We start from the raw sequence: 22,072 nt of genomic DNA, 5'->3' as shown, positions 1-22,072 counted from the left end.
TGCTGAGACCACAGTTTGAGCATCAAAGGTTAAGGAAATGTGCAACTGTGAGAAACCAGGAAGAAATTAGGCTTTCAAAAACTACATAAGAAAGTGTGAACTCTATAAAGTAGGCAAGGAAAGGTGAAATGAAAGCACAAAAGGGTGACATGAAAATAGAACAAGCTGAAAAGAAGGCAAGGGTGAGGAAAGAGCTGGAAACAATTGAAAAGAATCCAAGGAAATGCCAAAGGCAGAAATAAAGTTCTCACTGGAGCTAACAGAGCGGAATCTTCACTAGAGAACAAACAAATCAAAAAATATATAAGACAAACTTGCACAGCACTACAAAAATAATGAGGGGAAAAGAACAAAAAAATAAAAATGATAGAGAAGATCATAGTTTTGGGAACAGAAATGCCAGCTTCCACAAAGAGACATTGCACAGGGTGAACCCGGACAGCTGGAGCAAACACTAAGCTTGAAGATACAGTAGAAGAAAACATTCCTGCACTTGTGCTGTGAAGACATCACACAATTCTGAATAATAAGTCTAAGAAAGTGCCTGTGGCAGATATTCTTTGTGCCCTGTCCTGTTTCACCCCCACCTACTTCAGAGTCCACCTGCTGCGACAGTGGATGGCTCCTGGTCCCCTACAGCACATGGCGCTTGTTCCCAGAGCTGTGCACGGGAAAGCCTAGATTTCACACCGGGGTTAAATCAGCCAAGAAAAAACGAGAGGCAATGGATAAGTGCCTCAGCTTCCCCCTCACAGGCTGAGACAATTCTGAAGTGTGTTCTACAGTATCTCCCAACATCTCCCATAGAATTGAGACCAGTGGTCCTCATTGCAGTCAACACCTTAACTCACCCAGTATAGGCTTTCTGTCTTTCTTGATTCCCCTTCTCCCTGACTTGTGGTCAACACCCCAATTAAATTATCTGCATTTAAGTCTTTATTTCAAAATCTGCTTTGGGGAAAACACAAGCAAGTATATGTCCCAAATATGTCAGAGGAAAATCCCTAATTATATTCAAAAGGAAGTGTGTTGTTTAATCAACTACTAAGTGGCCCCAATGTTTTGCATTTAGGAGTTTGGAGGCAGCACAGAAGTGGGTGACACATGAGCCTTCCCACACCCTACCTCGTCCACCACTTCTCCCTCTTTCAGGCTCTTCCTGTTCACAGTTTATAATACCCAGAATACCCTATTCCCTGTCTCTTGCTCTTAGCCATCAACTCCTGTGTTAGATTCCCTCACTACAATGAAGCCCTAAGATAATCATCTTTCGGGAAGTTTCAGTTCATGATCAGTTGACCCTACTGCCTTGGGTGAGGCATAGCAGATGTGCAGGGCAGAGCAAAACTGAGAGGGAGAAGAGGAAGATGAGGTCTTGCTATCCCCTTTTAGGAAACACCATCAATGATTTAAAGACCTCCTGCTGGACTCTACCCCTTAAGATTCCACTGCCTCCCAATAGCGCCACTTTGGCAAGTAAGACTTTAAGCACATAGACCTTTAAGGGACACTTAAGATCCAGAAGATAGTAACTCCTCAGGACCAGGAACCTTAAAGGCTTTGTGTGCCAAATCCATAGCACAATTCCTTGCATATGGAAGGCTCTTGATGACTTTGTTACATGAAGGCTGGGTACATCACTGAGTCCTAGTACCAGCTCTGCCAGTTAACTAGCTGTGTGACCTTGGACAAACCACTTAACAAATCTGAGCCTTAGTTATCTCCATCTATAACATGAGAGAATTCAACTCAGTGTTCTCTGAGGTCAAGTTATTGTATGAATTTCAAGCAAAATTTCTTCTCACTCTCTGATAACCTTTTTTTCTTTTCTTTTTTCCTTTCTTTTCTTCTTTCTTTCTGTCTGTCTTTCTTTTTCTTCTCTCTCTCTCTGTACTGGGAATTGAACCCCAGGCACTGAAGTATTGGGAACATCCCTAGCCCTTTTCATTTTTTACTTTGATACAGGGTCTTGCTATGCTGCCCAGGTTGGACTCGAACTTGCATTTCTCCTGCCTCTGCCTCCCATGTAGCTGGAATTACAGACATGTGTCACCACACCCAGCAATCTCTTTGTTATCTTAAGCTTGGTTGATGAAGCATAGAGCTGACCACGCTGTTATGGGGACAGCCATACATTTGTGGACCACACTATTCTACAACTATGGTATTTGCTAAAATCTTAGCATTTCATAGTTCTTTTTGAGTTTAAGAAAAATTTTACTTTTGTCTATTATGTACCTTCATTGCCCTAGGCATTGTCTGGAACTGTGTTGTCCAATATGGGAGCCACTAGTCCCTTATGTGCCTACTCCAAATTGAGATGTGCATTAAGTGGAAAATACACAATGGATTCTGCAAATTTGACATAGAACAGAATGTAAAATAGCTCAATAATTGTGTTAAATTGAAAAGGTCATCTTTCAGATATACTGCTTTAAATAAAACACATTATAAAATTACTTTGTCTATTTCTTTGTACTTTTTTAAAGTAGCAATTGAGAATATTTAATGTGAAGGAAAAGTGGTGAGCTCACATTCTGTTTCTACTGAGCAGTGCTGGTCTAGAAGCGCTGATGAATAAAAAGATGAGTGTCTTAGTCTGCGGCCTTTATGACTATTTTAGTATTGTGGTGAATGGGATGGACAAAGGGAATAGACCCAGAAGTAACTAATAGATAGCAGAGCAACTGTGAGACAGAATAGAGGGACATAGTGCTACAGAGTGAAGAGGAAGGAGGAATTCTGTAACTGGGTCTTATTTAGGAGAGGGGAGCCATATTGGAGCTGCTTCCACACAGGAAACTGCCCTGCTGGGTTTTGTCATCGTTTTTCTAACAGAGGTTGATGCATTAGCACAATAGGCTTTTGCTAACAGTTGCAGAGGAACTAGAGAAACCAAACCAAACCTGGTCTCAAAGATATTATTGTCCCTGAAATGCTCTGAGGACAAGAGAAAATCTTGTTTTTATTTCTTGCCTGTGGTGTTAAAATCTATCCAGGGGCAGGTTGATATAAATTCCCCAAAATAAAACACTATGGCTTGGTTCTCCCCATACCCCTCTAAAAAGACAAATTATTGTTCACAGTGCAATCCCTTGAATTGGCTAAATGGTTTTTCAAATAAATATTTTGAGAGATGAGTCCCCTAGGTGCTTATAAATTCCTCCAGCCCCTTAATGAATGTATCAGTGTGACTTCATGACAACTGGAGAGATGATGAAAAACATGATGTGTGCCAGAGTTGACTGGGTGAGTTTAATAGACACCTACTTTGTAACTCCAGCCTCGCCATTATCTTATGTGACAGCAAGGGACACTTGAAGACTGTCAACGAAATTTTACCTTGAACAATTCAATATCTAGCCCTCCTTTTCCTTACTAAAAGAACTGGGCTTTTGCTGGAGCAGGCACTAAGCCAAAGGTAAAAACTAAATTCCCCAACCTGTCTTGTACATCAGGTGAACACAGGACCCACTGGGGCCAATGCAGCAGAAGTGGAAGTTGTTGGCAGGGCTTCTGAGAGAGGCCCTTCAAGAGGGCACCGGGGGAGACTCAGATAGGGGACCCTCTCCTCTGACCTGTGCCCTGCCTTTCTCCTGAGTGCATCACAAGCACAGCACAGGAGGAGAAGCAGGCAACTGTAGCCTGAGCACCAACTACACACTGCAGATCACTGAGGAAAGCGATGAAGCCTGCAGCTCTGGGGTCATTAGAGGCTCAGACCACCCACCTCTGGATTCTTTGGTGGAAAATGTTAAATAGCTATTTTTATAGCACAACATTTATTGGTACATTTTAACCACACATAATGATAACTAACTCATTATAGGAACATGCAACTGTACATGATACTTCCTGCCTCTTTTTTCCCTTAAGCCCCTGACATAAACACTTTTTGTAATCAATATAAGTTGGCTGATTGCTTGGCTGATTGCTTGGCAGACACAGCTGATGGATGATTCCAGCATGTTTGTTTTTAGCAGATGTGTTTTGGCGACCTGCCACCCCAACATTCATGAAAATGTCAGTGTCAATTAGCACCATTTAATCCAGTATACATGAGTGGATGAAGAAAATGTGGTCATTAAAGCATATTTGTACAAGTCAATGTGGTAGCACATGCCTGTGATCCCAACACTTGGGAGGCTGAGGCAGGAGGATCACAGAAGAGTTTGAGGCCAGCCTGGGCTACATGGTATGTTTAAGGCCACTCTGAACTACATAGTGAGACCCTGTCTCAAAAAAAAATCTGGGCCACTCTGTTTGCTCTTGCATAGTAACCTGCCCTCATGCTGTAGGTGTACTTCTTTTCCTACTTTTACTTGGCCCAAATTTGCTCTGCAGAGCCTGTTTCTTTTCCTACCTTTAATAAAACTTTGCTATCATTTGTGGTTGTCTTCACCAATTTTTTGCTCAGGACAAAAAGAACCTAGAAACCACCTCCAGAAGGAGATTCTAATGCCCCCAAAATCTGACAACATATTTGGCAAACCAGCCAGGAGAACAGGTAAGGCCCTTTGGGAACATATTTTGGAACATATTTTGGGTTCCTCTCTCTCTCTCTCTCTCTCTCTCTCTCTCTCTCTCTCTCTCTCTCCCCCCCTCCCCTCCCCCTCCCCTCTCCCCCTTCTCCTCCCCCCTCCCTCTCCCTCTCTCTCCCTCCCTCCCTAGGCTGGAGAACCTGGGATGCTTCTTGTGGCACCAGAAACTCTTTTCTGTGTCTCCCAGTATGCGGGGTGGGGAAAGAATGCAGGCCTCTGTGTTTTTCCCAGCAGGTAAGAGGCCCATAGGTCCACCTGAAGCTTATCTTCCCATTTCTTTCTCTTTCCCATTTTTTGTCACACATTGCAGATACAAGTTAATAAAGAACAGCCACAGAGCCTGTTACTAACCCAGTTGCAGAACTGATCATTTAGGTATGCCTTTTTGACCTCATGTTTCTGTTCTCCATGATAATTTGCTCAGCTTTCTCACTCTTTGGGGGGAAATAGCTGTAGGCAACTTTGTACCCTGCCTGAATAGCCCCCTACCCCAGTTTACTCCTTCTTGTGCTCAAAGTCTCCTCTGCGCTTTTCCCCTAGATGGACTTTTCTTTCTCAAGGCATTATTTCACCCTAGTTAGTTCCATTTTGATTCATCACATGAATTAGCCATGTGAGTTCCACCATGTTTGATTTCTAGTGACTTCATGGTCACTGAAAAATCTCACCTTATAATTAGGAGCTAGGCCTCTGATTTTAGAGAACCTGTGGGATTCCTCCCTCTTTTCTTTTGATTTAGGGCTAGATCCCTTCCTTGTTTCTTCTAACAAAATGCAGGTAATCTAGAAACATATGCCTGACCGTCTGAGCAGAGCAAAAGAACAGCCAGTAAAGCTTAACTCGTGTGACTATGAGTTATTCTTAGGATTTTTGAAGGTTTTTTTCTTGCAAAAAAAAAAAAAAGAGAGATTCTCATCAGTACTCCCTTTAAACAAAGTACCAAAGTTTTTACTATGGGATAAATGCAAGAGATATTGTTTCTCAAGGGCTGGGGATTTAGCTCAGTGGCACCGTGCCTGCCTCACAAGCATCAAGGTCCTGAGTTCGATCCCTGATACCAAAAAAAAATAGGAAAAGAGATATTGTTTCTCAAGTGGCTCCACCCTGCTTAAATAGAGCCATCAAGTGGCCCAATGTGGCGAAGGGAGTCCCACTGGGGAGGGACTCCACCTTGATGTCATGGGAGTTTCAAAGGACTAGGTAGACCCATCAAGTGGCTCAACACCCCTCTCCCTAAGGAGTTACTGGCCCAGTATGGAGACACAAGCCCTCAGTAGGGCTTTCTTCTATACTTCTATGAAAGATGCCAGTGTCATCCTAGCTTTAGACAGAGATGTCTGTCTAGTGAATACTTGAGCCCCTCAAGGGACACTTTGTGGGCTCATTAGGTCTCTTTCTTCTGCATGGGACACCATCTTAAGGACCTGAGACCTAGTTGTCTCTCTCTCTAGGCCCCAAGATGATCCATGGGAAACCTCATGAACCACGCCTCACAAATTCCACTTACTTTGCTACTAGACCGTATCCTTGATCGATGGGAAAGGTTTGACCCTGCCAATTTAAAAAGGGAACAGCTTATCTACTATTGCAACATGGTTTGGGTTCAGTATGAACTAGGAAATGGTGAGTGATGGATTCGGGGTGACATTTTAAATTATGAGACTATTTTTCAGTTAAACTCTTTCTGCTTAAAACATTGAAAGTGGAGTGAAATCCCTGATGTTCAGGCTTTTGTGACCCTTTATCTTAGGAAAAGCCCAGAAACTATAGTAGTTAAGTGGCCCCAAGGAAGAGAGAGATATCTTGGATAATCCTGTCCTTGAATCCCTGCCTGTCTCTCAGGAGGACATGGGTCTCTCCCATCTGTTTAATGAAGCAACTGCAGATGGGCCCCAGACACCTATGACCCAACTGTTGGACATGACCTTTTCTGTATTCAGTAGTCGGGATCTGGAGAATCAAAAGAGAAAAGCCTTTCATTGTTCAGTTTTTTTTCTTTTCCGGTACCGGGGATCAAACTCAGGACCTTGCACTTGCGAGGCAGGAGCAGTGCCACTGAGCTACATCCCAGCCCCAAAAGGCTAAAATTATAACTGTCACAACTGGCAATGCTTGAAACTCATCCAAATCATCTAAGGGAAAACCCAAGAATGATTGAGTGCAAAAAGTCTGGACACCAGTCAAACGACTACACCAAGCCACTGCCAGGGCCCTGCTCCGAGTGTGAGACAGACAATGTACCTGACTCATGGCATTGGAGGGTTAGCTGTCCTCTCTCCAGAGAGGGAGTAGACCTGCTAAACCCTCATTTTCTGCTCAGAAGCACCCAATGGAATCTACAATGCCCATGTCCATGGATATTACCATCTCCTGTGAGGAACCCTGGGTAATGCTGGACATCATGGGTGAGCTAATTCAGTTACTTTATTCTGTTTTGACTTCCTTCTCTGGAAAACACTCCTCTGGATCTATAGCCAGGGACCCCTTGTTGGAGAGTCTTTACGCCTGCTCTGATGTGTCACTTTGAAGGCCAAATGTTTAACCATGAGTTTCTAATTTTCCCACAGTGTCCTACTGTCTTGCTAGGAAGATACTTACTAGCAAAATTGGGAGCAGTTCTCAAATTCTGGCAAAGGCCAAAATAGATTTTACCTGTTTGGACTACACCAGGTCTCCCTGATCTAATTAGCCAACAGATGGTTCCTGCCGCATGGTATAATGGAATAACTCTTACTCTCCATTTAGTCAGAGCAATTTTTGAGACCAAAGGTTACTTGTGGTTAACAGGGGTATGGCTTTCTAAGTATCTATGCTCTTAGGCACCCCTGTGGTTATTATAAAAACTTCCATTACTCTTAATCCTGCCTCTCTGATTCCTACAGGCCCAGAAGTTAGCCACTGTTGTGAACAAATGCCTATTCGAGCAAGCGGGCCATCTGTGACCTGCCCCTCCAAGACCCTGAGGAGGTGTGGTGCACTGATGGGAGTAACTTGTCCAAGAAGGACATCAAAAGGCAGGTTGTGCAGTTGTCAGTTCACAACAGGTCAACTTCCCCCAGGGACCTTGCTCAAAAAGGCAGACCTAATAGCTCTTACTCAGGGATTCATAGGAAAAGGAAAAGGAAAGAAACTATATAGCTACACAGATTCCAAATATGCCTTTCTGGTGCTACATGCATTAATCTGGAGGAAAGGAGCTTGCTGACTAATAAGCAACCATCTGTAAAGCACAAGCAGGAAATTCTACAACTCCTAGAGGCAGTCCATCTTCCCAAGCAGGTCACAGTCATGCATTGCAAGGGATCTCAAAGAGACATGTCTAAAGTCCCCTTGGGAAATCAAAAGGCTGATAGGGAGGCAAGAAGGGCAGCACTACAGCCCCTCAGGACCTTAGCATTATCCCTAGTTCCTGGAGAACCATTCTGGTCCTTCCTCAAGGGACATAGTGACAAGCTATAAAAATCCTACATGGGAAATGATCACTAGAATTTTCATAGGACTAAGAAGGAAGCTATTCCTAAGAACCTCTGGAAGACCGGAGGCTTTTCTTCAGAAAGCAAGGCTCCAGTACTCCTCTGGGTGCAGATAAGTAGAGTCACTAATGACCCTAATTCATCACAGTTTAAATGGGCACCAGCATTGAGGCTCCTGTTTTTAATTAGATCCACTGTGTGGGTGATTCTTCTAAGGCTATGGCTCACAGGTGCTCGATAATTTATGAAACCTCTCTCTTTACCATAGTTTGTCCTCCACAAGGAAATCTGACCTGCTCCTCATATTTCGGTTCTACATCCCCAACATAATGGTAAAGGTACTCTTTCTACCACTGTACAGTCACTAACCCTTTTCTCATTGTCTTCTGATGGGTTTTCTTTCTTCAACCTAGCCAGGGAACCACAACACCCCAAGGTAGTTGAAGAGCACATACTCCCCAGTAGGTAGGGTCTATAGCCCCTTCCAGCTGGAAGAAGCTATAGAAGATAGAAACCTCTGCTCCTTCAGCACCTCATAAAGGATTATGGGGCTGTGTGCCTCTCAGGGGGAAATGAGACAGGAGATCAGGGCATGCAAAGTTAGCTGGGGACATAGATGTGGCCTGTTAATTACAAAATCCAGGACACATGTGCAGAATGGTTCCCAAAGCCCTGAATGTGGACTTCTCCCAAGAACTCAAGCAGGCTTTCCATAGGATGACCTAGACCTGATGTCACCCTGATGAGTGGGTGATATAAAAAGAACACTCCACAATGAATTTTGGCCACTGTGTTCTCTCTGACATGGCGGCCCACCCTCACACTGTAGGGTATACTTCTTTACCTACTTTCACTTGGCTCAAATTCACTCTGTAGAGCTGTTTCTTTTCCTACCTTTAATAAAACTTTGCTACCAGAAAGAAAACCTACACAAACAGAAGAGAGAATCTAAATAAAACCAATAATGAGAACTCAGATCAAGTATATGATTTAATTTTGACATTCTATTGTGTTTTGGGATATCCTGACTGTGAGAAGAACCTTTGAATGCCATTGCTATTATTAATTGGATGAATTCGCGTATTCTTCACTAACTAGGTTGAAATTGATAAAGTCTATACTTTTGCAGCATCTAAATTTGGTGATATATTTAAAAGAATCATAAAAAAGAAGATTTTTGAATGAGTTTTGTCTTATAAAAATGTTAAAGAAAAATACTTGGAGGCAAGATGATAGTACCTGTAAAAAATTATTGGAGCTTAAATACTTACACATTTTAATATCCATAAAAGTAGAGATAAAAATATCCCCCATTTTGCACAATTTTTTCCGAATCTATAAAGACAGAAAATTCTCAATTTAAAATACAGTCTAGAGATAGAGTTGACTGACGTGTCAACAATTTCAGTTGAGGATGTAGCACAAGGTCCTGAGATCAATCCCCGGTACAGAAAAGGGAGGGGGAGCTTGGAGAGCTGTAAATATTTTATGGCCCTGGATTCAGCTTAGTGGTATGGTACCTGCCTTCCAAGCTCAAGGCCCTGAGTTCAATCCCTGGTACCGTAAAAAAAAAAAGAGAATACTAACAATTTCAAATTATCTAACATAAAAATGCAATCTTTAGGGCCAGGGATTTAGCTCAGTGGTTCCGCTGCCTGTCTCGCAAGCACAAGGACCCGAGTTCGATCCTCAGTACTGAAAAAAAACAACAACAACAAAAATGCAACCTTAGAGGAACTTTCAGTTAATTCTGTGAAAAAATAATTTAAAATAGTAAAGCCAGTCAGGTGTGATTGTGCACACCTATGATCCCAGCACTTGGGAGGCCAAGGCAGGAGGATTGCCATGAGTTCAAAGCCAGTCTGGGCTCCATAGTGAGTTCAAGTCCAGCCTGAACTATGTAGTGACACCTTGTCTCAAAAAGTAACTATATTAAATAATTTAAAATGCATTCTTCAAATAAATAGCAGTGACAGGCCTAGAGAGAAATTCAGCTTAAAAACTAATAAAATGTGTAAATATTTACAAAAATCATTGTTCTATTCCTATCACTTTTAATGTCAAGATTATCACTATAAAATATTTCAATTTTGGTTTCAGGTATATGCACATATATTACTCTAATTTTTGAAATATTTTATTTCTAATCAAACTACTTTTAGATCCTTCAGTACAGCAAATCGAATTGCTAGTCAATAAATAAATACTTCTTTTATTTTATTTTATTTTATTTTTAAACAAGAAGTTTATTTAAACAACAAGACACTTGACTTAAAGGGAAAACTATCTAGGATTCTTTTTCTTTTAAAGAGTAATTTACTCCTACATAAAGACAGAGCATTAAAATTCTCCAATCAAACAAGGTATGCCAGGATTTTTATGTTGTTGTCTTTTCTGTTGTCTTTTCTGTTAAAACAGTGAGAGCAAAATAACTTACTGGAATATAAAGATAAGAGCTGATGAGCATGCCACTAATGGAGAGAGGGAATTATTTTCACAGAACTAGTATCTCCCCATCCCGTCTCCATCTGATGTCAATCAAAACATATTGTTGGCCATTTAGTAAAAAAAAAAAAAATGCAATATGCTTGTGCACATACACCACATACTTTATGTACAATAAAGGAATGGGGAAGGGGTAAATGAAAGAATAGAGAAAACTATACTGTAGTAGTCAGGATGTGGTGGAACCAAATTGCAGTTTTCTAATTGAGAATGTATTCTTAGTCTGTAAGAACAGAGTTCTGGAGTAGAGTTGTTGCAGGTTCCCTTTTTAGTCGACACCTCCTGTCTGCTGCTGGAACACATCAATTGTATCTTCGTCCTCCATGTCCAACTGTGCAGGTGTGTCTGTTTCATTGATTGGCTGTCCATCAACTCGGAATCTGATCTGCCTCATTGACAAACCCTATTGCCGTTCGCAATGGGCTTTCATTAGTTTACTAAGTGGTGTATGCCTCTTAATCTTAAACTGCACCACAGAACCATCCTGCCCCGCCACCTTCAAATTAATATGATCGTTGTTCTCAGTCTTGATTCCTTCCTTGGGCTTTTCGTCGGCCATAGAGAGCGCCTGAGTCTTCTCAGCTGCCGCTTCACAAAAGAGGTACCAGGTCCAGGTCCGCACTGAACGAGCACACAAGCAGCTGCAGGAGCGGCAGAAGGCACTTCATTTATTTTAGATGCCCCCTCTCTCACTTCGAAAGCATTTGGTCTGCACTGCAATTTCTATAGCTGACCTAATTGTAATTGTGTGATTTATGTTTCACAGGACTAATATAATTGTATGAAAAGAACAGATGCTTTGATGCTGTCATAAAAGAGGCTGAACACATGTTCAATTTACACTGAGCACAAAAATCTTCTCTTGTTTTCTCTCTTCTTTTTTGCCTGGTAGCTTTGGGGAGCAGGTTTTGGTGCAGTCACTGTGTTAATTATATTTCTCATCCCTTCTCATTGCGCTCCACTTTAATGGTGCCCAAAGAAAAATTCTGATGCCTGAGGACCAAGGACTTTGTTTATGAGGTTGCTAAGAATACCCACCCTTGGCTGGCCAAAGACCCTGCAGCTACAGTGTCTCTTTCCAAAGCAATCACATCCAGTGTGACCCACTCATCCTGACTGCGTTGGTCAGATCTTGCACCAGCAAAGCCAGTCAGAGAGCAGATAGGTATTCTGCCCAACTCCTCCTTTCTTTCTCTTTCCTATCCCCTTTGATACAGTACCTACCACAGTAAGTAAAATAACAACAAAGCCTTTTTGTCATTGAAATGTATGAGAAGTGGTCTTAAACACATAATGGTTTTGAACTAAATCCTTTGCAGTCAGATTAGTTACTGTTTTTGTTTATTCTTCTGAAGGCCCCACTTCAATTATTTCTCAGCATATGAGCAGCTGCCACATAATATCTTGCAAATGGACTGGCCCAGATCACTGCAGTGAGAGAAGCCAGGCAGGCCTTGTACTTTGGGTGTTGCTATTTTTACAGTGGTAATGATCATTGATGTGCTTCTGCTCTAGAGTGTCTCCTTTGTCTATCCTGTGCATTAGGGAAATGTTAGGGAAATGCCAGTTGCCCTGAAATGTCAGTGGTTATGATCAAAGTGGATTTCTCTCTAAAATAATGCCCAGTACATTAGGGTGTTAGGGATGTGGGTTGCATCTCTGCTCCAGAGTATCCCAGAGACCCACTAAGACTTTGCCACCTTAGAGGACCATGTATTGCAATGGGCCAGGCTGAAAGCAGCCCACATTGCTTCCACCTACACTGTACTGGCCCATGCTTGGTCACACCTGTTTCCATTGTACCAGGCAGTGCCCATGTTACAAAGGATGGAGAGTCTTGTGGGAATTCTGTCCAGATGCTTGGTGTTCTGAACAAAGAATTGGACAAGACACACAGAAAAGGCAGTTTTATGGGTTTGGGGGTGCTAGAATCTCCTTCTGGAGTTGATTTCTAGGTTATTTCTGTCCTGAGCAAAGAACTGGTTGAGACAAGGGCAAGGGCAAACAGTAGCAATGTTTTATTAAAGGTGGGAAAAGAAATAGGCTCTGCAGAGTGAATTTTGGCCAATAAAAGTAAGAAAAGAAGTACACCCTACAGTGTGAGGGCGGGCCACCATGCAAGAGAGAACTCAGTGGCCAAAACTCATTGTGGATGATCCTTTTAGTATCACCCATTCCTCAGGCCGATGGCAGATCTAGGTCATCCTATGGAAAACCTACCTGAGTTCTTGGGAGAAGTCCACATTCAGGGCTTTGGGAACCATTCTCTGCATGTGTTCCAGGATCTTGTTACACCTCCTCTCCCAGCCAGCTTTAACTATGCCCTACCTTCCAGTCTCAGCAGCAAAAGTGTACATTTATTGGAGGCAGAAAGAGGTACACTCTACAAAGCAAGAGAGGGCCAGGGAACAGGGTCTTTTGTATCCAAAATTCCTAGATTGGATTCCCTCCCACAGAAATAAAAGATTGGGACATTGTCCTATCAAAACCTCACTTGGTGTCCTGCCAGAAGTAAATGAAGGATTGAAGAGAGCACTTTTCCTTCAAACAGTGCCAGATTCAAATGAGGGATTAAAAATCCCACTTTTCTTATTGGTCCACAGTGCTCAACCATAAGTCTGACATCATTTTGGGTCCTGTGTTTTGTTCACATTGACTGGGTTTTCATGACCATTGATACATTCCACCCACTTAGTTGTCTGCTTTGCCCTATCCCTAATCTCCTACCTCACTCAGTCATACCTGACTGTATCCCACTGCAAGGAAAGCTGGGGAAAAGACGTTCAGCTCTGTAGCAAATAGTTCAATAGTATCCGCCACAAGCCAATGTTTTTATTTTTATGTTATTAGTAGTACGTGTTTGCAGTACATAATGATTATATTCTTTATATGGAGTTGGTATATGTACATAACTCATCTTAATTTTTTGTCCCCTTCCCTTCCTGTCCCTCCCCCTCCTTCTGTCTCTTGATTTCCCTTCTCTTATTTTTTTGTACGTTTGTAGTACATAATGATCACGTTCCTCCCAGGGACTGAATACATGTACACAAAACATCAAAATTCCTTTTATTTTCTATCCCATTTCCCTCCCCGCTCTCCTTTCCCTCCATCTTTTGGTTCCCTTCCCATATGCTGAAGATCTATCTCACTATTTCCTATTCTCTATCTTTTATTTTTTTCTTTATTTACAGGTTTTTCATATAAGAGATACCATATAATATTTAAGCTTGTGTGTCTGATTTATTTCATTTAATATTATGATCTCAAGGTGCACACATTTTCCTACAAATGACTCAAGTTTATTCTTCTTTATGGCAGAGTAATAGAACATTGTGTATAAATACAATATGTATTTATCCATTTGTTGGTTGATGGACATATAAGCCAGTTCCAAGATTTAACTATTGTGAATTGTGCCGCTATAAACATAGCTATGCATGCAACAGCATAATATGATTACTTTAACTCTTTCAGGAAGATACCTAGAAGGGTAATAGCTAAGTCAAATAGAATTTCTAATTTTAGTTTTTGAGGAATCTCTATACTGATTTCCATAGTGGTTGTACCAATTTACACTCTCACCAACAGTGGAGAAGGTTTCCTTTCTCTTCACAGCCTTGTCAGCATTTATTATTATTTGACTTCTTAATGGTAATCATTCATACTGGAGTAAGATGGAATCTCAGTGTTGCATTTCTCTAATGGTCAGCAATGTTGAACATTTTTTTCGTGTATTTATGGGCCATTTGTTCTTTTTCTGGGAAGTGTCTATTCATTTCCAATATTCATGGCCAATTTTTATTGGGTCTTTTATTTTGGAGGGGTCTAATTTTTTTGAGTTCTCAGTATATTCTAGATACTAGTCCTCTGTCCAAGAAATAGCTGTCAAAGATTTTTTTCCTATTCTGTAGCTCATGTCGTCGCTTGTTTGGTTGTTTCCTTTGCTATGCAGAAGACTTTTGATTTTATGTGAACCCATTTTTTTTATTCTTGGTATTATTTCATGTGCAATTAGGGTTGGGTTTAGAAAGTCCTTTCCTATACCTATGTCTTCAAGAGTTTTACCTATTTTTTTCCTCCAGCAGGTTGTTTCTGTTTTAATATTTAGATCTTTGATCCATTTTGATTTTTGTTTAATACACGATGAAAGATATGGATCTAGGTTCAGTCTTCTACATATGGATAGCCAATTTTCCCAGCACCATTGGATAATGAGGCTATCTTTCTTCCAGTAAAAGTTTTTAGCCCCTTGTCAAAGATCAGGCAGCTGAGTGTGCCTGAAGTTCTTTCTGCATCATCTGTTCTGTTCCAATGATCTATATGTCTGGTTTTTGTTTTGTTTTGGGAGGTTTTGGGGAGTGGTTTTTTTTGCCAATACCATACTGTTTTTATCACTATACCTTTGTAGTATAACTTGAAGTCTGGGATTGTGATACCCTCTGCCTTGCCCTTATTGCCCAGGATTGATTTTGCTATTCTAGGTCTCTTCTGGTTCAGTATGAATTTAAGGATCATTTCCTCTAGTACTGTGAAGAACAGTATTGCTATTTTTATTGGGATTGAATTAAACCTGTATATTAGTTTTGGAAGTATGCCCGTTTTGACTATATTTGTTCCGCCTATCCAGGAACAGGGGATATCTTTCCATTTTCTGATGTCCTCTTCAATCTCCTTCTCATTGTAGAGATCTCTCATTTTCTTGGTTAGATTTATTCCCAAGCATTTCATTTTACTTGATTGTGAAAGGTATTATTTCCCTAATTTCTCTCTCAGTGAGTTTATTAGTAGTGCACAGAAATGCTACTGATTTTTGTGTGTTGACTTTGTACCCTGCTATGCTACTGAATTTTGTTATCAATTCTAGAAGTCATTTGGTGGAATTTTTTGGGTCTTCTATGTAGAAGATTATGTCATCTGCAAATAAAGATGATTTAACTTCTTCCTTTCTTATACATCTCCCTTTTACTTCTTTCTCTTGCCTGACTGCTCTGGCTAATGTGTCACAAACTATATTGAACAGGAGTGGCAATAGTAGACATCCTTGTCTTGTTCCTGATTTTAGAGGGAAAGCTTTCAGCTTATCCTCATTTAATATGATATTGGCCATTGGTTTGTAATAAATGGCTTTTATCAGATTGAAATAAGATCTTTCTATATCTATTTTCTTCTGGGCTTTTATTATGAAAAGATGTTGGATTTTGTCCAAGACCTTTTCACTTTTTCTGCATCTATTGAGATTATCCTGTGATTTTTGTCCTTGCTTCTATTTATGTGGTGTGTTACATTTATTGATTTGTGTGTGTTCAACCATCCTTGCATCCCTGGAATTAATCTGACTTGATCATGATGTATGATCTTTTTGATGATTTGTTATATACTATTTGTCAGTATATTGTTGAGGATTTTTGCATCTATATTCATTAAAGAGATTGACCTGTAGATCTTGTTTTGGTTAGGTCCTTTTCTGGTTTTAGAATCAAGGTAATGCTAGATACCAGGAATGACTTTGGAAGTACTGCTTCCTTTTAATTTTATTAAAGAGTTTAAAGAGTACTGGCATTAGTTCTTCTCTAGGATTCTTGTAGAATTTGACAGTGAATACATCTGGACCTGAGCCTTTCTTAGTTGGTTTTTTTATTCCTCAATGTTATTGCCTGATATTAGATTATTCAGAATTTTTATATCTTCTTGGTTCAGCTTTGGTAGTTCATATGTATATAGGAATCTATTCATTTCTTCTAAATTCTCCACTTTATTAGAATACAATTTCTCAAATTACCAATGAACTTCTGATTTCAGTAGAATCTGTTGTGATTTCACCTTTTTCATTCTAATTCCATTGATTTGGGTCTTTTCTTTCCTTTCCTTGGTTGAATTCATTGATTCTTGGATTTTTTTTAGTCTCAAATTCATTAATTTCTGTTCTGATCTTTATAATCTCCTTCCTTATACTAGCTTTAGATTGGGATTGTTCTGGTTTTCCTAGCTCTTGCTTCTTAGGACCTTCAGTTGCATCATTAATTTATTTATTTGGGTTTGTTCTGTTTTTTGTTTTGTTTTGTTTTTTTGGTACCGGGGATCGAACTCGGGACCTTGCGCTTGCATGGCAGGCACCAGAACCACTGAGCTAAATCCCCAGCCCCAAGTTTGTTCTGTTTTTCATGTGGGAATTCACAGCTATAAACTTCCTTCTTAGGACTGCTTTCATTGTGTTCCATAGGATCTGGAATGTTGTCCTAGCATCATCACTTGATTCTAGAAACTGTCTAATTTCTTCCTTGATTTCTTCTGTGACTCTGATTATTCAAGAGGGTATTGTTTAATTTCCATGTATTTGCTTAATTTCTGTGGTTCCTTTTGCCTTTCATGTATAGTTTCATTGCACTATGAGCTGATAATATGTATGGGATAATTTCAATTCTTTTGTATTTACCTAAGCATGTTTTATGGGTTAGCATGTGGTTTGTTTTGGAGAAAGTCCCAGTGCTGCTGAGAAGAATGTGTATTCTGTTCTTATTGAGTGGAACACTGTAGACATCAATTAAGGCCATTTGATCAAAGATTTGGTTCAACTCTGATATTTCTTTGTCCGTTTTTTGTCTAGTTGATCTGTCTATTTGTGACCATGGGGTATTGAGGCCCCCATTAGAACTGTATTGGTGTTTATCTGCTTCTTTATGTTCAGTATTTTGTTTTATGAAGTTGGGCATGCCAGTGTTTGGTGCATATATGTTTATAATTGTTATCTTTCCTGTAATTGTTCCCTTAACCAATATGTAGTGACCTTCTTTGTCTCTTCTGATCAGTTTTGGCTTAAAATCCACTTTGTCTAAAATTGGGATAGCTACTCCAGTTTTGTTCCAAGTTCTTGTTGCATAGAATATTGTTTTCCATCCTTTGATTTTAACTAGTGAGTTTCTCTTTGAATTAAATGTTTTTTACATTCATTGGGCCAATCTGTGTCTTTTGATTGGGGAATTGAAACCATTTGCATTGAGAGTTACTACTGAAAGGTATTGATTTATTCCTATCATTGCATTATTTTCCTGTTACTGACTTCCTTATTTTTTCCCTTCTGCTTAAACTGCTCAACTTGCCAGGTATATTCATTCTATTTGATGTATTGCCATTATTGGCTTCATTATCTCTTTCTATGATATCCTCGGAAATTTTTTGTAATTTTTTTGGTGGTCATAAATGTCTTGAGGTGCTCTTTGTCATGTTCCTTATTTTTCATCAATTTTTTTCTTCCTCAATTTTGAAGGAAAGCTTTGCAGGTTGTATAATTCTGGGTTGGAAGCTGTTATTTTTTAAGGCTTGAGACACTTCAGCCCACGCCCTTGTAGCCTTTAAGATTTGTGTTGAGAAGTCTGCTGTAATTCTAATAGGTAAACTTTTATGAGTAATTCATTGCTTTTCTCTAACAGCTCCTAAGATTTTGTCCCTGTGTTGGACTTCTGATATTTTGACAATAATATGATGTAGAGAGGTTCTCGTTTGTTCATGGCTATTTGGGGCTTTACATTCCTCACTTGGCTGTTTATTTCTTTTCCTATATTTAGGGTGTTTTCTGCTATTATTTCTGTAAACAGATTTTTTTTATGCCATTTGTGCTGTCTTCTGTTTTTTCACTTATTCCAAGTAATCTTAGATTAGTCTTCTTTGCGCGATCTAGCAGCTGTTTGATCCATTTCATATGTGCTCCTGTTTTGGGGGGGGGTACTGGGGATCGAACTCAGGTCCTTGCGCTTGTAAGGCAGGTGGCAGAACCACTGAGCTAAATGCCTGGCATCCTATTGTTTTTTAAGGTATCTCTGAATAATTGGTCTCTGACAGTACCCCTGTCTTTCTAGTTCTGACATATCCTCACATTAGTTGCTTCTGCTGCCCATACATTTGATATAATTTTTAATCTTTTGGATTTCTGTTTGAAACCTCTTCTTGAACTCATTCTTTGCTAAACTGGTCATTCATATTTTGTATCATTTTGATTAGCTCATCTAGCTTTTTATTAGTGTCTTCTGAAAGCTCTTGGATCATTTTGGTTATTATTTACATTATGTGTTTACTTACATCTTCTGTTAACCCACCAACCACCTATTTGATCTATTTTCTAATTTCTTCTGTTATCCTTTTGAATAATTTGCGTGTGTGGCTTTTGCTATTCTTCTCCATGACCCCATGAAACAGCTTTGGGAGAGTTGGGAGTTTTAAGAGGTTTTTTGTTGCCTTGTCTTCTCATGTTTGTTGTGCTTTTTGTTTGGTTTGTTTTGTTTTGTGCTCAGGTTTGTGAGAGCTTATAGAGGAAAAACTCTGTGGCTGGTATGGAGATCTCTTTAGTTAGTCTGCTTGTCAGTGACGCACTTTTGCTACAGCTGACTATTGTCCTTTGCCTGTGTCCCAAGATCCAACCACTTCTGTTAATTTGGAAGGGAAGGATGCAGTGCAATTGGCCCAACTTCCAGTTCTCTGGGAATGGACCACAGTATTGCTTGGGGGGGGGTACCGGGGATTGAACTCGGAACCTTATACTTTCAAGGCAGGCGGTGGAACCACTGAGCTAAACCCGCAGCCCCCACAGTATTGTTAATGTCATAGAAGTAATACAGGTGTTGGCATAGAGGGAAAATCCTTTAGTAGCAACCATAATATCAAGCAATATCAATATCAAGCAAATCAGCAACAGTAGTATCATCCAAGACAAATTGGACATTGAAATACCATAAGAACCAATAATGTACCACCCTTAAATATAGAAAAGGAATCCACAATTATAATATAAACACTACAACAACCCAGATATTGACAAATAATAAATATGTACTAAATGCAACAACTATACCTCCACTAATGATAGAAAAGAATTCAATGTAATTATATAGAGTTAACTATCTAAAGATTAATAAACCTTAATGGTTATATTATTAAAGGTATATGGCATGGGGAACTGGGAGAATGAAAGAAGAAAAATTTGAAGATTTAAACTATAGGCGATGGGAAGGAGTAGAGAGAATTGAGACAATGGCTTCTATTAAGGAATAGAAGGGTATTTACAGAATTAGATAAAGGTAATAGAAAAAACAAATGAGAGATCCCCTACTGAGGTCCCCAGTCATGGGGAAGATGCCAAATTACCCCGCTGCAGACAGGCAGCCACCTGGTTCCACACTACAAAGACGCAGAGGACACCAGACCACCAGACCAAGGTACTGAGGCCCGCTGCTCCCGGCCCAGAGGTAGGGGCTTCTGAGCCGCTCTCCCACTGCTCCTGGGCCAGAGGAAGGGGCTTCCCGGTCACCATCCCTCCCGCTGCTCCTAGCCCAGAGGAAAGGGCTTTTGGGCCACTTTCTGTCCCACTGCTCCTGGCTCAGAGGAGGGGGCTTCCAGGCCACCAACCCTCCCACGGCTCCCGGCCCAGAGGTAGGAGCTTCTGAGCCACCATCCCACTGCTCCTGGTCCAGAGGAAGAGACTTGCCGGCCACCATCCCTCTCGCTGCTCCCAGCCCACAGGAAAGGGCTTTTGGGTCACCATCCCTACCGCTGCTCCTGGCCCCTGTCCCACCTCTCCCAGCTCAGAGGAGGTAATCTATGCAGGCGTTACCAGCCCCCTGCCCCAGTCGAAATGAGAAAACACATAAATAAGTCTCAAAAGCAGACTTCCAGATCACCTACAGCAACCCCAAAGGGAAATGAGATGAAACACTCTGATACTCAACCACCTGGACCCACTGCACTGGCAACAAAAGGGGATCTGGAAAAAATGAAATCAGAAATAATTTCTCAGATAACAGGAGAAATTGTGCCCCTAGTGCAAGACATGATTAATAAATCTAGAGAGGAGCTGAGGAACATGATGGAATCGCAACATAAGAAACAAATGGAATCCATAAAACAGATGCAAATAGATTTCCAGGACATGAAAAACTCCACTGAAAGTCTACACAGCAGAATGAGCCAATGTGAGGACAGAATTTCAGATATAGAAGATAAGACTGCAATTAGTGACCAGGAAAAGAAAAAATGCTTCAAAATTATAAGGGAACATGAGAAATCAATCCAGCAGCTGCTAGATGATGCAAAGAAGAATAACATAAGACTGATTGGAATCAAAGAAGAAACAGGAGAGAGTGCAGATGACATAAAAAATCTCTTCACAGAAATAATGGCAGAAAACATCACAAGCAGGGGGAAAGAGCTTGACATACAGATAAGTGAGGCATATGGGACTCCAACTAGCCTTGATCAAAGAAAATCTACACATAGGCATATAATTGTTAAGATTCCAGAAACACAACAGAAGAACAAAGTTCTCCAAGCAGTCAGAGAAAAGAAACAAATCACATACAAAGGAAAGCCCATCAGAATCACAGCAGACTTCTCAACACAAACCATCAAGGCAAGAAGAGCTTGGAGTGGCATATTCCAAGCCCTAAAAGAAAACAGCCTCCAACCCAGATTGATGTACCCTGCAAAACTATCTTTCAAAATGGATGAAGAAATAAGATACTTTCATGACAAAGAGCACCTGAGGGACTTCGTGAATACCGAACCAGTACTCCAAAGAATTTGACACAATATCCTATGAACAGACATTGAGGATCACAACCCCAGGAAGCAAAGCAGAATGAACCCATCTGGCATGACAAGAAATTAATTGTAAAAGGGGAGAATCCAACAAAAAGAAAAAGTCATGGCAATGACAAGTCAATATGTTTCAGATATAACCATCAATGTTAATGGTCTCAATTCACCAATCAAAAGAAATAGACTGGCAGAATGGGTCAAGAAGAAAAATCCAACAATATGCTGCATACAAGAAACACACTTAATTCAAAAGGAAACTCATAGACTGAAAGTTAAAGGCTGGAAAACAATACTCCATGTGACAGAAACCTGAAAAAAAGCAGGAGTAGCTATCCTCTTTGCACGTCAAGTGAATTTCAAACCAACACTGATTAAGAGATATGAAGAAGGACACTACATCCTTGTAAAGGGAAGAATCCAAGAGGAAGAGATGACAATCATAAATATTTATGCACCAAACACTAGTGCACCCAACTATATAAAACAAATTCTAACGGACATTAAAAGTCATATATGCACTAATACAATTGTAGTGAGGGACCTCAACACCCCACTGTCACAAATAGATAGATCAACTAGACTAAAGATAAGTAATGAAGTACTAGAACTCAATCAAGCTCTTCAACAAATGAACTTAACAGATGTTTACAGAGTTTTCCACCCCACAAAATCAGAATACACATTCTTCTCAGCTGCACATGGGTCATTCTCCAAACTAGACCACATACTCACACATAGAACATGTTTCAGTAGTGCAAAGGAATTGAAGTTATCCCCTGTATATTATCAGACCATAGTGCGATGAAATTGGAGATCTATAGGAAAAGAAACTCAAAAAATTTCATAAACATGTGGAAATTGAACAACACATTTCTGAATAACCAATAGGTCACAGAGGAAATTAAAGAAGAAGTCAGACAGTTCCTTCAATTAAATGACAATGACAATACAACATATCAGAATCTATGG

At 40.3% G+C, this 22,072-nt stretch overlaps 1 long non-coding RNA gene and 1 pseudogene across 2 annotated transcripts in view; both read right to left on the bottom strand.

Annotated features, from left to right (window-relative positions):
- LOC147823271 (uncharacterized) overlaps positions 1-22,072 on the bottom strand; it is a 306,661-nt gene that overhangs the window by 219,526 nt on the left and 65,063 nt on the right. The window lies entirely within an intron of this gene.
- Positions 10,363-13,459, bottom strand: LOC147823272 (small ubiquitin-related modifier 2 pseudogene; annotated as a pseudogene).

The sequence above is a fragment of the Heterocephalus glaber genome, unplaced genomic scaffold, assembly GCF_053883595.1.
Source record: "Heterocephalus glaber isolate CG9 unplaced genomic scaffold, H.glaber_assembly_v1.0 deba00001594, whole genome shotgun sequence".
Lineage (NCBI taxonomy): Eukaryota > Metazoa > Chordata > Mammalia > Rodentia > Bathyergidae > Heterocephalus > Heterocephalus glaber.
This window is presented reverse-complemented; position numbering and strand designations above follow the sequence as displayed.